Below are 11,848 nucleotides of genomic sequence, written 5' to 3'. Positions count from 1 at the left end.
CACGTGTTTCCTTGGGTACATCCTCTTTTGAATTTTGTCCAGGGGCACGTTGAGATTGTGGCACTTACCTGTGTCTGAATCTCCAGAAATCAGCCCAGGAACGCCGGCACAGCCGCGGATCAGCTCCGTGAGCATCACACCCACCTCCACCGCGGTGACAGTGGGGCTGGGGTCCTGCATGTGCTCCCTGGTGCGTCCACCATCAGTCAGACGCTTCCTGGACATGTCAAACCCGAGGCCCATGTGTTGGCCAGATGGTCCATGTGTGCCCAGCAAATCCAACACGTCCAGGATGTGTTGGATTCGCTGCACGTTCCTTGTCAAGCTGTGCAGCGCATGGGCACATATTTCTGTCCAGGAGATCTGGAAGGGAAACACTTCTTCATCCAAGGGACTCGCCTCTCTCCTGTTATCCTGACAAATGAACCCTCTCTGTACGGGGCTACCTGAGAGAGAGAGGGACGGGCCATGTTCCGAGGACAAAGGGAAATTTCTTCAAAAAGAGGGGAGGTTTACATTAGGTATTAGGAGGAAATTCTTCCCTGTGAGGGAGGTGAGACACTGGCACAGGGTGCCCAGAGCAGCTGTGGCTGCCCCATCCCTGGAAGTGTTCAAGGCCAGGTTGGACAGGGCTTGGAGCAACCTGGGATAGCAGGAGGTGTCCCTGCCCATGGAACTGGATGAACTTTAAGGTTGTGTCCAACACTAATCATCCCATGATTCTGTGATTCTATGATTTCCAGTTTCAAGACAGGAATGTGAGTCATGGAGTCAAACCAGCTTGTACTAGGTGCAACAAGAGTGGCACTGGCATTTCCGTGAGCTACACACGAGCTCCCTCAGCACAGTCACATCTTCCCACTTGGAGGCTCAGTGCACCCACTTTTAATGCTCTTTCTAGTTATGAGTTATTTTAAATGAAAACAGGGCAAGTTTATAGGAGGGGTGATGCCCAATGACATCCCATTCTTTCAGGAACATGGATGTGGGTGGTGTTGACTATTTTTAGCCAAAGAAGGCCAACAAAGAGTTTTGAAGCATGGATTTGGTGCTGGAGAAGAGTGACACTGATTATTCACACAACATATACAGTTAAATACATGTGAAAGAGATTTTTTTACCTTTTATCTGGGTGTTTTCTTGCTGTTTATAAATCTCGGGTGGAGTTGGCATGCACGATCCTTAAGTCTTTTGTGTCTTTCTAAGCAATTTGATTGAAGTCATGCAGCAGGTCCAGGGCGTAGTCCAGAGAGCCAGCATCCTGTTTTTTATTTCTGGATAAGTGCTATCACTCCAATTTTGTGCAGAACACCTTCCCCTATCTCACTGCCTCACTTTTGCCCATCATATTCCACAAGGGTTGTTGCACATTTTGACAGAGATGAGGAAAGTCATTACGTTGCAGGTGATGCCTCCTTTCCAGGGAGGCTCTAATCATCCTGTCGTGCTCCAGAGCTCTTCCTGTCGCTGCTAATTTTAGGCTCGTGGTGGAAGTTGCTGCCGGGCTGGGATGGAGCCTGAGCCACGCAGGTGTTGCAATCCTAATGCTGCTCCTGCATCCTGCACAGCCCGGCAGTCTGGGTGCCAGACCGTGCTGGGAAAAGTCTAAGGAGCACATCTCGGTGCTTTTTTAGCTGTTTTGCACTTGCTTATGCCAGTCCAGGGATGGCTGATGCCTCTCCAGAAGCACAGCAGGGACAGTGGGGACCTGCTTTTCCGAATAGTTCAATCTCAGGCCAGCAGCCAAAGCGAGGGCCAGGTTTTCCCAGGTGTTCCTGTCCTGGCTCTGCCTGTCTGGGCAGGCTCCTGTGGGAATGCTGAGCGATTCTGAGAGAGCAGGTCCTTGCTCTGCTGTGCAGAGAAGACCTTGTCAGCACAGGGACTTTGGGCACAAATAAGCAGGCGATGCTGTCAGGTCTTTGCATTGATTTTCTCTCTGCAGTTCCAGATCCTTTTGGAAGCTTCTCAGAGCTTGAAAAGAGGGTGTTTCATCATGGCTCTGGGCTCAGTCCTGCACTGCTCTGCTCTGGACACTGCTTTTGGTGGTGTAGGGATGAGTGGGACACAAGGACCTGATGTGTGAGGGACAGAGCAGAGGGACCCAGAGAAGCTGTGGCTGCCCCATCCCCTTGGCTGCAACCAAGTTCTAAGGGAACTTAAAGCTCATCTTGTCCCAGCCCCTGCCATGGGCAGGGACTATCCCAGGTTGCTCCAAGCCTTGTCCAACCTGGCCTTGGACATTTCCAGGGATGGGGCAGCCACATCTTCTCTGGGCATCCTGTGCCAGGGCCTCACCTCCCTCACAGGGAACAATTTCCTCCCAATATCCCATCTAACCCTGCCCTCTGGCAGTGGGAAGCCATTCCCCCTTGTCTTGTCCCTTCAGGCCCTTGTGCAAAGTCCCTCTCCAGCTCTGTTGGAGCCCCTTTAGGCACTGCAAGCAGCTCTAAGGTCTCCCTGGAGCCTTCTCTTATCCAGGCTGAATTTGAGCACATTAAAGTTTCTCAGAGTTCTCTTCACCTCTGCCTCCCAGGGGTTAACAGTCCTGGAAGTACTCTGATTTCTCAGTTAAAAACTGGGAGGAACAAGGTCTTTTCTAGCCTGGTGTAGACTCCTGGTCTCAACCCACTTCAGTTTTGCCCAGGCACCACCACCACCACATGCTGCTGTGCCAAGCACACAGCAAGGCAGAATAAGGCCCTGAGCCAATTTACCCCTTCTTCTTATCAGTCTAGACATCCTCATTATCCAGATAAAAGTCTGATCCTTCCCTGAATCCCACTAAGCTGCTGCCTGTACGGTACTGAAGGCAGAGGGCACTCGCCCTCACCCAGGACTCCCCTGCGGGTGGGAGATGCCGCCCCCAGCTCCAGTTCTGAGCTGGGAGCAGATCACAGGGTGAGTGTATATTATTCCAAGTACTTTACCAATTACAAGTCATTACTAATGCTTTTATTACCATTATTTAATAGATCGTGTTAATTATTATTATTAATTTGCTTTAAAAGCAGTGTTTCCATAGCAACAGGGAGATGTGCGCTGCTTTTCAGGCACATCAAGTGGACACTTTCCCATCTCTTCCCCAACGGGCTGGCAGCCTACCACAGGGCTGGTTGATGGAGGGGGCTGTGCTTTGCTCCCCGAGGAGATGGCACCAGCAGAGCCATCCAGGAAAGATGAGAGCACCACCTCTGTCACTGGGGAGTCCCTTGTGCATTACAAAGTTCCTGTGGGATGCAGGCTTCGTGCCTAAATGCTGCAGATTCCCCAGGAGAGCAGAGCAGGTGTGGTAATGTTTGTACCTCAGCGTGACCCAGGAGTGAAACTGTCACTTCCCACATTGCTGATTGCCTGGACTCCAGTGCTCCCTCAGAAAGTGCCTTGTCTCCTTTTATGTTTTCCAGTCAGCTGCAGAAGGACCAGTTGTTGGAAGCCAGGCTGAAGTCCAGCAGAGCTGGCTGCAGGATGTCTGCAGTGAGTTGGGGGTGCTGCTGGAGTGCAGGGATGCCCTGAGCCTCGTCAGGTGCTGCAGTGGTTCCAGGGGTGATGGAAGGACCATCCAGGATGCTCAGGTGCCACTTCCCAGTCCAGGCTGTCTGCAGGTCCAGGTATCCCTGTGGTGAGAGGGAAATGCCGGGGTTGATGCTGTTTCTCCTGTTGTCAAGGCTGGGAAGGTGCATGCTGCTTTGTAGATTTACACACAAAAGGGGTTTAAACACTGAACCCATGTTTAAAGTTGGCCTCTGACCCATCAGGTCCCTCTGGCACTGTGCCCTGCTGGCCTTCACCCCACACTGCCACCGTCACTTCTCCCTGGGGGATGTGCCTCATACACAGCTTCTGGGGGTGTCATTTGCTGGGGGCCGTGTACCCTGTCCCTGGTGGAGGTGCCTGCGTGTCGGGCTGTGTCCTTGCAAGAGAATTCACAGCAGAGGAGGTGCAAGAGGCCAAGGCCAAGCCCAGCCAGGAGCGCTCTGTCAGGGCATGTTCTGAGCCCAGCACTGCTCAGGGGGAGCCTCTACCCAGTGATCACTCCAAAACAAGCTGGAGCACTCATTGCTGCCAGCACAGCACAAGGCCCAGCACTGGAGAGCCCATGGGGACCACGGCTCCATCTGCCCAACCTAAAGGAGTCCCTGGAGGGCTGGAGCCAGACATGCTGTCACCTTATCCTTGCTGGTCCAGGTGGCCCCAGGGGCTGCACCAGGAGCAGACACACATCCCCACGCTGGCTGGGTGCCCTGCCTCTGCCTCCTGCTGGCAGGTCATCACCAATTCATTTGCCCACTGCTTTCTGTGTTGTCAGAGCAGTGGAAATCCATCATCTTCATGAAGTTTCTAAAAGCCAAATCCTCAATCCAGCAGCTCCTCAATGGTGGTTTGGGAGCTGCAGCCTTAAGGAACACCAGCAGTGACACCTGGGCAAGCAGCAGCACTCAAGGCACTTGCTGGAAAGCTAAAAGCATTTGCTCCACAGTAGCACGTCCCTCACCATTCCAGTTCACCCTGCCCTCCTGGGGCAGTGGGTTCTGTGGGGTTGGGAGAGGGGATTACCCTGCTCAGCCCTGTGTGTCCCCGGGGAGAGCAGCTCCTGTCAGCGCTCGGCTGCCTGGGGTCAAAAATGGGGGTGGCAGGTGGCTGGGACAAAGCCTGGTGTCACTGTCACCCCCCGTGCCAGCTGTGGCATTGCCGGGGTTCAGGGGGGTCTGGCTGCCCTGATGTGGGTGGGGGGTGCAGGTGTGCCCCCATGGGACCCACCAGGAGCGCGGTGGCACCACAGTCCTGCAGGGACACCCCTGCAGCCAGCGCTGCACAAAAGCTGCCCACGCCTCCCCCTGCTCCTGGAGAAGTGAAGAAACACAAAAGAGAGAGGCAGGAGGGCTGGGAGCGGTGGGAGAGAGGGAGGGAGGGAGAATCCCCCATGCCCGGAGCTAATCCCAACTCCTCTAGGAGAGGGATCTCGAATAACAACCGTCCCTGGTGGAGGCCAGATGGATTTGATTTAATAACAAAAGCAGGGGGGCTTGGGATCATTTCGGAGCCTGCCCGAAGGGCCGGATCCTCGGCAAGCAGCAAAGGGCCATGCCAGGGGTGTAAATCCCAGTGTGAGCTGCTTGCACGTTTCCCAAAATGCCGGGATTGCCTCGGCTGTGGGGACATCTTCTGCAGCTCCCCGAGTCCCGGCCACGCGTGGGGCACAGGGGCCCGGGGTTTGTCACATGCACTGAGCCAGCAGGGAAAGGAGAAGGGGATTGGGAGGCAATTCCTGAGGCTTCCACAGCCCCAGCTGCCGTGGGCTCAGACCCCTTTATGGAGCAAAGAGCAGCTGTTGGTCCTGCTTTGGCAAATCCAGGAGACCCCCACTGCACCCCACAGTGGCTGAAGCCACCCACTCCTTAGTTTCAGCATCTCAGGGGCAGGGAGGTGGCTCAGGACAGTGTCACCCTGTCCCTGTGCCATGCCAAAGGAGGAGGCTGTGGGTTAGGAGAGGGGATAGCACCCAGGGCAGCAAGCTGATCTCAGGTGTTACCCTGCTCCTGCCTCAAATTCCACCTTGGGTTTGCCTCGGAGAGGGTGGGTGAGTGCAGGCAGGAGTTCCCTGCACATGGCAAGAATTCAGCATTTGGGCAAAGAGCCCCCCACCAGCTGTCTGAGGCCCATCTCGCCCTTCCAGGAACACGGGGCCCCGTTCCTGACCCCATTGTCAGGAGATGCAGTGGGCACCTTGGGCCGTGCCTGGCCTGGAGCAGCCACAGAGGCAGTACCAGCAGGCATGTGCAGGGCACCATCTGGCTGAAGCAACACCAAAATAAATCCCCATATCCATTCCTGCTCCCCTGGTCCTTTGGGATGCTCCAAAGGCGATAGTCCTGTGAGTGGCAGGATTGTGGTGCAGCAGAGCAGCAGCACCTCACTGCCAGGCCATGCCCACCACCCTGCTCGCCACGTCTGCCAGTTGGTGCTCGGGCTGGCAGCCTCCCTGGAGATCTGGTTTCTGGAAACTGGAGCAGCCCCGGCACTGCCCCACAGCTCCCCAGGCAGTGGGAGGTGCTGCCATCAGCCCAACACCTGCAGCTCAGCCTGCCTCTGCTCCCCTCCGGACCGCCTGGCACTCTGCCGTGCCAGCAGCCAGATCCTGGCACCAGCCGTGTGCCAGCAGGGCCAAGAGAGGGGTTTTCTGCTCGGGCAGGATGGCAGGGCTGTGCCATGGGCTGGAAGGGCACTGGGAGGAGGAAGAACTGTGGGTCCATCCCAGAAGCAGGGAGCCAGGAGCCTGGCTGTGTGTCCAGGGCGTTCTGTGCAGAGGCAGGGATGCAGGAGCTGTCACTTGCATCCATCCCGTGTCTCCCATGGCCTCTGTGTCCTGCTCAGGGCACTGTCCCTGTGTGTCCTGCTCATCTCCCATGGCCTGTGTGCCCTGCTCAGGGCACTGTGCTCGTGTCCCATGGCCTGTGTGTCCTGCTCAGGGCACTGTGCTCGTGTCCCATGGCCTGTGTGTCCTGCTCAGGGCACTGTGCTCATGTCCCATGGCCTGTGTGTCCTGCTCAGGGCACTGTGCCTGTGTCCCATGGCCTGTGTGTCCTGCTCAGGGCACTGTGCTCGTGTCCCATGGCCTGTGTGTCCCCCTCATTGCCCTGACACCGACACCGGGTGTTCAGTGCCAGGGGACAAGTGCTGCTGGCAGTGACCCCAGCGAGGGATGGCTTCTGTCCTCACCCCCTTGGGAAGACACCAGCCATGAATGGGAGCTCGGGAGCATTGGCGCTGCTTCCCTAAGGAGCAGCAGTTGCTCAGGCTGGGCCCTGTGCCTGTAAAAATCAATTTACGCTTGTGCTTTCGGTGCCACGCGCTCTGCGGCCAGGCCGGGGGTCTGTGCTGAGGGGTGGCAGGGACAGCAAGGGGTGACAGGGACAGAGAGGAGTGGCAGGGACAGCGAGGGGTGGCAGGGACAGAGAGGCATGGCATGGGACAGTGAGGGATGGCACAGGACAGCGAGGGATGGCACGGGACAGCGAGGGGGTGGCACAGGACAGAGAGGGGTGGCACAGGACAGCGAGGGGTGGCACAGGACAGTGAGGGGTGACACGGGACAGCGAGGGGGTGGCACAGGACAGAGAGGGGTGGCACAGGACAGCGAGGGGTGGCACAGGACAGTGAGGGGTGACACGGGACAGTGAGGGGTGGCAGGGACAGTGAGGGGTGGCAGGGACAGAGAGGAGTGACATGGGACAGAGAGGGGTGGCACAGGACAGAGAGGGATGGCAGGGACAGCGAGGGGTGACACTGGACAGTGAGGGGTGGCACAGGACAGCGAGGGGTGACATGGGACAGCAAGGGGTGACACGGGACAGCGAGGGATGGCACGGGACAGCACAGGGTGATACGGGACAGAGAGGGGTGGCACAGGACAGTGAGGGATGGCACATGGCAGCGAGGGGTGGCACAGGACAGCGAGGGGTGGCACGGAACAGAGAGGGGTAGCACGGGACAGCGAGGGGGTGAAACGGGACAGTGAGGGGGTGAAACGGGACAGCGAGGGATGGCACGGGACAGCGAGGGGTGACACGGGACAGCGAGGGGGTGAAACAGGACAGCGAGGGGTGGCACATGACAACGAGGGGTGACACGGGATAGTGAGGGATGGCACGGGACAGCGAGAGATGGCACGGGACAGCGAGGGGTGACACGGGACAGCGAGGGGTGGCATGGGACAGAGAGGGGTGACACAGGACAGCGGGGGGGGCAGGGACAGCGAGGGATGGCACGGGATAGCGAGGGGTGGCACATGACAGCGAGGGGTGGCAGGGACAGCGAGGGGTGGCAGGGGACAGTGAGGGGTGGCAGGGGACAGTGAGGGGGTGAAACGGGACAGCACGGGGTGACACGGGACAGCGAGTTGTGGCATCCCCCGGGCTGGCCGGGCTCGCCGCTCTGTGCTGCTGCCGTCCGACACGAGATGGAGCTGCCGGTCCCTCCTGCTCTGCCGGGCTCGCTGTGCTCACCCAGCCTTGTCCCGGCTGGCAGTGACCTTGGCATCACCTCGGGGGGCTGCAGCCCCCCCCCGGCCGTGGTCTGGGGTGCGGGCAGGTCTGGGGGTGCCATCCCGGGGAGGGAGGGTTCGCTGCTGTGCCCTCTGCCCCTGGCACGGTGCTGGGCTGGCCTTGCTGCCCAGGGAAGGGAACCAGGATGGGCCCAGCTGTGTCACAGCAAAAGGACCGGTCACACCCTGGGGGTTACGGAATCACTGAGGGGTTTGCGCTGGAAGGGACTTTGAAACTTTGAAACCCATCTCCTTGCACCATGCTGCCGTGGGCAAGGACACCTTCCACCATCCCAGGTTATTCCAAGGCACATCCAGCCTGGCCTTGAGCAATTCCAGGGATGGGGCAGCCACAGCTTCTCTGGGCAGCTGTGCAGGGCCTCTCCACCCTCCTTTTATCCTTTGACAGAGCAGAGGCTTGTGCAGAGGATGCTGAATTATCATTAATAATTCATTGCTTTATTTGCATTATGGTAATTTCCAACATCCTCATAGGAGAGCAGGTCTTGGCTTTGCAAGGGGCCATGTATGGAGGTCCTACAGAGAGGATAGATATATCTGTCTGTGGGACCTGCTGATCACCAGCCCAGGTCAGCTCATCAGCAGCACCAAGACTGGAGGCAGCCTGGGCTGCAGTGACCATGCACCAGTGGAACTCACAGCCCTGGGGGATGTGGGACAGGCAAAGATTCAAGTTAGGTCTGGACCTTGAATTGTGGGATAGCAAACTGCAAATTGTTCAATGGGACCCCTAAGAAACTGCCCTGAGGGACAAGGGGCAGAACAGAGTTAGCAAGTCCTTAAGGACTCTTTCCATGGAGTGCAAGAACTCTCAATCCACATGAGAAAGAAATCAGGAAAGGAAGACAAGAGACTGGCATGGCTGGGGGGAGACCTGCTGGAAGGGCAAGAAGGAAATGGATGAGCGGGGATCATGGAAAGAGGACAAATGGCAACAGATTTAAACTTTAAAAGAGTAGGTTTAGTTTAGATATGAGGAAGGAATTCTTCCCTGTGAGAGTGGTGAGGCAGCAGTACAAGTTGCCCAGAGAAGCTGTGGCTGTCCCATCCCTGGAAGTACTCAGGGCTTGGAGCAGCCTGGTCCAGTGGAAGATGCTGCTGAGCATGGCATGAGGGTGGAAGGAGATGAGCTTCAAGGTGATTCTGAGATTCTAGGTGCTTGAAGAGACCATCTCTATGCAGACAAAGCCCCAGGTGTTAAGACAGTCATGGAAGAATGGAAAAATGGCAGAATATGCTGAACCCAGACTGGCAAATGGAGGCATGGACTTCTGCATCATTGATAGATGAGCTCTGAAGACCCCATAGCTCACTGGAGGGTGGAGGAGATGCTTTAGCACTCGGGCTGAGCACTGCAGACCCAGCAGATCTGAGCATCCAGTGAGTGCAGCCAGGCTTTGCACAGAGAAGGGCAGAAGGCAGAAGTGGAGGAAGTGGAAACTCACCTGCAGCATGGAACAGGAGGGCAGTTTGGCGCTCTCTGCCTTTGTCATCGGAGCTGAGGGTGTTTTCTGATTGTCCGTGTGTCATTCCCAGTGGGATCTGTCCTCCAGCCGTCCTTGTGCAGTGGTTCTTACAGCACCCTCTGCTTCTGCTGCCACTGCCCCCCCAGCCTCCATCCTGCTGCTCTCTGCAGCATTTGGGGTCTCCAGCCAGCACAGTTCCCTCTCCTGGTACCACAAGCTCCATCCTGCCCAGTCCAACCCCACCCTGTGGTCTCAGCTCTGCCCTCAAATCACAGCAGAGATCCCCCAGCTTCCCCATCCCAAACCCTCTTGAAAGAGTGGCTGAACCACAGGGCTCACAGATCCAAGCCCAGCCACGGGGCCCTGGCAACAGGAAAACAAACAGCCCGTTGCTGCCTTCGTCAGCAGCGTGATTCACGGGAGCCTGTTTGGTCACTGGGCCTCTCCTGCCTGGGACAAAGTGGGATGAAGCACTTTTTTATCATCTTTTTCCTTTGATGTTAATCTGCTCACCTCCAGCCTCTGCTGCCTTTTACGTCCAAAGCCCGTGAAGGAAACTCGCTCTGCTCCTCCACCCACTGGCCTGGGGATGCTGCAGGAGCAGCTCCAAAGGGCAGCACAGGTGAGCCACGGCCCCAGAGCTGCTCTGGCTTTGTCCTGTGCTGGAGCCTCGGATTCCCCCTGCAAACCACAGCTCGGGGTCTCCCTGGGGCATTCTGGGGCTCCAGCCCCTTCCCCAGAGCTTTCTGCACGGGGCAGATTTGTTCACCTGCTTTGGGAAAAGACTTCTAGCTCCCAGCTTGGATGGGAGCAGCCTCAGGGCTGTTCTACCTGTGCAGGGCTGAGAGTGAGTCCCACACCCCATTCTGCACCATGCTCTGACTCCAGCTTTGTGCAGCTAACTTCTGACAGCTGCTCTAACTTCTACAACTGAACCCAGTTTCGTTTTCTCCTTTAATCTGAGGGACTCTCCCAGCACTTCAGTTTAGTACTATTTTGAGTGCAATTTTTAATGTGGCTTTTTGGATCACTAAATGTGGTAAAGCCAAGCAGCCACATCATGCTGCCCTCCCCCCCAGTGGCAGCACTGAGCAGGCCAGGAGGGAGAAGTGCAGTGAACAGCAGAAACCAGCCCTGCTCAGAAATCACTGGGGATGGAAAGGAATGGAAATGGCTGTGGGCACACAGGGTTTGCCCCGTGCAGCTTTTCCTGCTGATGGAATATGGGCAGCAGTGGTTCATCTCCAGAAATACAGAGTGTGGAGAGGGGGAGAGGTGCTCAGCAGCCCCACAGCCCATGCCCTGCTGTCCATCAGGGCCCTGGGCTGCTGTCCATCAGGGCCTGGCAGTGCAGGGTCCCTCCCCAGCACTGAGATCTGCCTGCCCTGAGCAGCTCTGCTGAGAAGCAGCCTTGTATGTCCCTTCCAAGTCAGGAAATTCCATAATTCTACATTTTTTCCCATGGAATCCTGCTCTCTGAGCTTGTCAGTATTGCTCAGAGTTGCATCTGCAGCAGCAAAGGTGGCAGATTTGGAAGGAAAAAATGGAAGAGTGGAGACTTCCATGTCATTCTGAGCTGAAATGAGCTAACACCATCTTTTATATGAGCAAATGTCTGGGATGTTTCTGGCAGGATGTGCTGACACTGAGGTGTTCACTGCTGTCGGATCCAGGGTGGTCAAAGGACAAACAGGGATAAGATGCTGGGTTTGGAGGAGCAGCGAGTTTAGAAAACATCTCTGGCATAAGATGCTGATAGCTGGATTTTCTGGGGCTTGATTTCCTTCTGCCAGCGTGGGATTTCCACATGCTGTGCTGCCAGCTGGTCATGGACATCTGCAGACACAGCCCCTTCCCTGAGGAGCTGCAAGGACAGAGGAGGTGGCACCACCTGAGGAACTGGAAGAGGATGGAGGCTGCAGGGGAGGTGGGATGCTGCTGCTTGGAAACCAAGAGTGTGTCTGCCCTGTCCCCTCTGCACCAGGGATCCCAGGAGGGGTGTGCCAAGGCCTCTCCCCCTTTCTGCCTTTTAAAACAGTGGAAGGGGATCTGACTATGTGCACAGGCAATGTGGGGCTCCAGGTGTCTCACCTGCCTTGTCCCTGTCCCTGTCCCCATCCCTTCCCCAGGGCAGCAGGGATGAGGGGGCCAGGCCTGGGGGCTGCTTTAATCCCTGCAGCTGGAGCAGAGGGGCAGAGCTGGACATTGTGCACATGGGCAAAGTGTAGAAGAGGAAATGGTCACTCTAGAGGTGGGAATAGCTCATCCTGAAGCTGTTCCTGGAGATTATTTTTCTTGTGGGATCCTTAAAGCCCCAGGC

General features: G+C 56.7%; 1 long non-coding RNA gene across 1 annotated transcript; it reads right to left on the bottom strand.

The window, feature by feature from the left end:
- Positions 1 to 3: 3 nt before the first annotated feature.
- On the bottom strand, positions 4 to 10,059 carry LOC115498507 (uncharacterized). The gene is made up of 3 exons (XR_003963822.4): positions 9,508 to 10,059; positions 1,122 to 3,614; positions 4 to 363 (listed from the first exon to the last, which is right to left on the bottom strand). It is a non-coding gene; the product is annotated as an uncharacterized lncRNA (long non-coding RNA).
- Between the last annotated feature and the right edge of the window lie 1,789 nt (positions 10,060 to 11,848).

This window comes from Taeniopygia guttata, chromosome 25, assembly GCF_048771995.1.
Source record: "Taeniopygia guttata chromosome 25, bTaeGut7.mat, whole genome shotgun sequence".
In the NCBI taxonomy this organism is placed as follows: Eukaryota; Metazoa; Chordata; class Aves; order Passeriformes; family Estrildidae; genus Taeniopygia; species Taeniopygia guttata.
The sequence above is the reverse complement of the archived record's forward strand: the minus strand, read 5'-3'. Positions and strand labels throughout refer to the sequence as shown.